The sequence below is a fragment of the Notolepis coatsorum genome (assembly GCF_963971535.1).
Source record: "Notolepis coatsorum genome assembly, chromosome: 15".
Taxonomy (NCBI): domain Eukaryota; kingdom Metazoa; phylum Chordata; class Actinopteri; order Aulopiformes; family Paralepididae; genus Notolepis; species Notolepis coatsorum.
Genome location: NC_140179.1, coordinates 50,892,376 through 50,898,375, shown reverse-complemented (window position 1 = coordinate 50,898,375; position 6,000 = coordinate 50,892,376).

Genomic DNA, 6,000 nt, shown 5'->3' with positions numbered 1-6,000 from the left:
TTGTCGTTTCCGTCTTCATGGCGTTGCATTCAGTGTTTTTTTTTGTATCACTGCCCTTTTCGTGATGGCGAGACTTGATCGTTGTATTAGCAATTACATTTTTTTTACCCACAGCACTCAAAACAAACTTCACTCCTTCAAGATACAATTATGTTTTATCCACCCGTTAAAAGTGTCATAAAATAAAAAATGTAAACATTTCCCCTTAAAACCTAATGGGTGATGGCTAACATCCTTGGTGATTTCTATCAAAGAAACCTTTTCACCAAGTTTTAAATTAATGGATTGTTTTATTGGGGATTTATTTTTTAAAATTAGTTCCCATAATAATATTATTGACTATAGTCATATACTTAAGTATATGCAGTATTTGAATTTGTTTTTTATTTATTTTTGTACTTTATTGAAAAAAGATTTAGGGGCAGTTTCTCCCCTTTTTCCCATCTTGATTTGTAAAACTATTTTTTCTTGAGTAGTTTGTTTATTTCCTATCTTTTGTTTAAGAATATTTTTTTTCAAATGATTTCCGGCAAAGCACTGTATGTTCTGATGTCGTGAACATGGTGAAACCACTCGGGGCATTAGGACTAAAAGTTATTATCTCTATCCACTGTCCTGGTGTTGTCGTCATTTTGTAGGCCTTAGACAAGCATGTAGTCCTGAATCCCTATCAGAAATATGAATACGATTTGTGAAATGTACCAAATATTAGGTCTGTGCTGAACAGAAGTTCATGCGACACACTACACTTTTCTTTCCTCTTTAAAATACCAGGTTTCTGACCATCAGCAGTGATATCCTCTTAACTGTCAGGCTAGATTATACGGGAACTCATTTATCTGACGGTTTTCAAGTATTTGACTTTTAAAGAAAATCTACTTAGATTAATTGATTAGATTCAAAGTGATCTCATCCTGGGAGCTGTTTGATATATCAATATGCTAGGCTCTATGAATGAGTGATTTTCTTCCATTTTAACCCAAATTATAACATTTACATTTTACAACTCCCTCAAAACATGCAGTGGGGAGTCTGAAGACTTCCTATTGGGATGTCGAGACATTTTATTTCAATGACTTCAGTTTGACCAATATGACACGAGTGATTTGTCTACAAACTAAATATTGTACCCAGTTGGGAACTGATTGAAAATGTATCCTTCCCGTGTTTATCTTCCAAGTAATTGTTGATCTAAAAGTGGTTGGATTGGTTTTCCATAAGCATCGTATGACCTTTGTAAGTTATGGGAAAGCCATGCTGAAGCTTTTCAGGTGTACATGTTTTTAAATGTTCTTTCCTAATTCCATCTCAAAATTCTAGAACTGCATACGACCAGTAGCTATTGTTAAATCATCCAGGGTTACATTTAAGACATTTTAAGACCACTTGAGTAATTCCATCCGAATGCAATTAAATGAGATAGAGAAGTTATCACAACATTGAAGTAACTTCCTAAAATCCAACACCACCCCTACACCCCTCCGCCCCTCAACACCACCCCTACGCCCCTCAACATCACCCCTACGCCCCTCAACATCACCCCTATGCACCTCAACACCACTACGCCCCTCAACACCACCCATATGCCCCTCAACACCACCACTACACCCAACACCACCCCTACACCCCTCAACACCACCCCTACACCCCTCAACATCACCCCTACACCCCTCAATATCACCCCTACGCCCCTCAATATCACCCCTACGCCCCTCAACACCACCCCTACGCCCCTCAACATCACCTCTACGCCCCTCAACATCACCCCTACACCCCTCAACATCACCACTACGCCCCTCAACATCACCCCTACACCCCTCAACATCACCTCTACGCCCCTCAACATCACCCCTACACCCCTCAACATCACCACTACGCCCCTCAACATCACCCCTACACCCCTCAACACCTCTACGCCCCTCAACATCACCCCTACGCCCCTCAACATCACCTCTACGCCCCTCAACATCACCACTACGCCCCTCAACATCACCCCTACACCCCTCAACATCACCTCTACGCCCCTCAACATCACCCCTACACCCCTCAACATCACCACTACGCCCCTCAACATCACCCCTACACCCCTCAACATCACCACTACGCCCCTCAACATCACCCCTACACCCCTCAACATCACCTCTACGCCCCTCAACATCACCACTACGCCCCTCAACACCTACGCCCCTCAACATCACCCCTACACCCCTCAACATCACCTCTACGCCCCTCAACATCACCACTACGCCCCTCAACATCACCCCTATGCACCTCAACACCACTACGCCCCTCAACACCACCCATATGCCCCTCAACACCACCACTACACCCAACACCACCCCTACACCCCTCAACATCACCCCTACACCCCTCAATATCACCCCTACGCCCCTCAATATCACCCCTACGCCCCTCAACACCACCCCTACACCCCTCAACATCACCTCTACGCCCCTCAACATCACCCCTACACCCCTCAACATCACCACTACGCCCCTCAACATCACCCCTACACCCCTCAACATCACCTCTACGCCCCTCAACATCACCACTACACCCCTCAACATCACCACTACGCCCCTCAACATCACCCCTACACCCCTCAACACCTCTACGCCCCTCAACATCACCCCTACACCCCTCAACATCACCCCTACACCCCTCAACATCACCTCTACGCCCCTCAACATCACCCCTACACCCCTCAACATCACCACTACGCCCCTCAACATCACCCCTACACCCCTCAACATCACCCCTACACCCCTCAACATCACCACTACGCCCCTCAACATCACCCCTACACCCCTCAACACCTCTACGCCCCTCAACATCACTTCTACGCCCCTCAACATCACCACTACGCCCCTCAACATCACCCCTACACCCCTCAACATCACCTCTACGCCCCTCAACATCACCTCTACGCCCCTCAACATCACCTCTACGCCCCTCAACACCTCTACGCCCCTCAACACCTATATGCCCCTCAACACCTATATGCCCCTCAACATCACCTCTACGCCCCTCAACACCTATATGCCCCTCAACATCACCCCTACACCCCTCAACATCACCTCTACGCCCCTCAACATCACCACTACGCCCCTCAACATCACCTCTACGCCCCTCAACACCTACGCCCCTCAACATCACCTCTACGCCCCTCAACATCACCTCTACGCCCCTCAACATCACCTCTACGCCCCTCAACACCTCTACGCCCCTCAACACCTATATGCCCCTCAACACCTATATGCCCCTCAACATCACCTCTACGCCCCTCAACATCACCTCTACGCCCCTCAACATCACCTACGCCCCTCAACACCTACGCCCCTCAACATCACCCCTACGCCCCTCAACATCACCCATACGCCCCTCATCACCTCTACGCCTCCTCAACATCACACCTACACCCCTCTACGCCCCTCAACATCACACCTACACCCCTCAACATCACCTACGCCCCTCAACACCTACGCCCCTCAACATCACCCCTACACCACTCAACATCACCTACACCCCTCAACACCTATACGCCCCTCAACACCTCTACGCCCCTCAACACCTCCTCTACGCCCCTCAACACCTATATGCCCCTCAACATCACCTCTACGCCCCTCAACACCACCTCTACGCCCCTCAACACCACCTTTATGCCCCTCAACACCTATATGCCCCTCAACACCTATATGCCCCTCAACACCACCTCTACGCCCCTCAACACCACCTCTACGCCCCTCAACACCACCTCTATGCCCCTCAACACCTATATGCTCCTCAACACCTCTACGCCCCTCAACACCTCTACGCCCCTCAACACCACCTCTACGGCCCTCAACACCTATATGCCCCTCAACACCACCCCTATGCCTCTCAACACCACCTCTACGCCCCTCACCACCCCTACTCCTCTCACCACCTCTACGCCTCAACACCACCTCTACGCCCCTCACCACCCCTACTCCTCTCAACACCACCTCTACGCCCCTCAACACCTATATGCCCCTCAACACCTCTACGCCCCTCAACACCACTACGCCCCTCAACACCACCACTACACCCCTCAACACTACCCCTACACCCCTCAACACTACCCCTACGCCCCTCAACAGCTATGTCCCTCAACACCTATGCCCCTTAACATCACCCCTCAACACCAGCCCTACGCTGCGCACCTCATCACCACCCCTAAGACTTTTTATGACTGTATAGGATAAATATGTTAATGTAGTCTATAAATGGAACACACAACACCTTATCCCACCGGTCACAATTGTGACCGAACATAAAACACACTTTTTCACATTTTTTTTTTTTAATTCTTAAAAATGATTGATTATTTCAAATGGGTTCTAATGACATGCTTTGGATATTTTCATGTGGGAAAAATTTGGGATTAAACAGGTTAAGGAAAATGGCTATGAAAGAAGTAATTCCATCAGAATTGTTGGGGGGGGGGGGGGGGATTTCCGCCAAATGCATTTAAATGATAAGAGAAGTTATTGCAACATTGAAGTAACTTCCTAAATCCAACACCACTTCTACGCCTCTCAACACCACCTCTATGCCCCTCAACATCACATATATACGCCCCTCATCACCACACCTACAACACCCCCACTAAGAATTTGTACAACTGCATAGGATAAATATGTTAATGTAGTCTATAAATGGAAGATACAACACCTTATCCCACCGGTCACAATTGTGACTGAACATAAAACACACTTTCACCTACTTTCCATGAAAATTCTTTAAAATGATTGGTTATTTCAAAGGGGTTATTTCAAAGATGTTGTAAGACTCTGCTGGGAACCCTGATCATTAGAATGTTCAGTTCTAAAAAATTTATGATACAAGCACAGGGGTGTAAGGTACTTGAGTAATTGTACTTCGTTAAAATACTACTGTTTTTGGGGATTTGTACTTTAAGTATTATTAGGTTTGTATAGGCCTACTTGTACTTTTACTCAATTACATTTCAGAGAAAAAAAAAACACTTTACTCCTTACATATTTGTTTCTCTGGCCGAACTAACGTTATTAATCCTGCGGCCTCACTTTATTTAAAAACAGCCAATCAAATCCCCATCAATGGAAAATGTACCCGCCCATACCCATGCTGATTGGTCCTTGTGCAAGACTAGAAAGCGGGGATCTTTGTTTAAGTACATTTAAAAGTAGAAACTTTTTGACTTTTACTCAAGTGTGTTGTTAGCCAGATACTCTGACTTTTACTTGAGTACGATTGAGACGGTACCCATACTTTCACTTAAGTATAATTTCTGGGTACTTTTTACACCCCTGACAAGCGCCACAAAGAAAGACCTGTTAGAATAATCACTTGCAAACACTTGTATGTTAAACATGGTGGGAGTGGGTCGAACATCAGACGAATTAATCATTTCAATCGGCTTCCTTTTGTGACTTATTTATTCAATACTAAAGATATCGAACACCATTTTTACTTTTCAGGAGGTTCAAATCCCCAAACGACCACTTGCAGCACTAAATCAGATGTCCTGTTCTATCAAACTAAAGCCAAGATCAGCGATTTCCACAAGAAAGCAAGTACTTTGATATATCGTGTAATTTTACAGCGAGACGTCTCCGTTTTCTTTCCAACCTTCAGAGCTCGTCTCTGAATGTAATTTATTTTTGTTGAATTTGAGAAATGTGTCCGTTTGGATGTTATTTATTTCAATGTGAAGCCCTGGTCGGCTCCTTGTCGTGTTATTTCTGTGTATGTTTTCGTTTCCTTTCTTGTAACTAGTAAAATTGTGTTTTAAAAAAGGTATTTTTAATTTATTTGAGAAGGCGAGAGGGTTACGCCTCCGCACCATGGTGACTTTACTCAGACTTAATATTTGATTTATAGGTATGTAAAGAAATATTGTACTTGTGTATAGAAATATTTACTTCATGTGTATAGTGTTCAATTAAGTATACATATTTCTGGCATTTTATTTCGCTGTACAGGCATTCGGTATGCTTT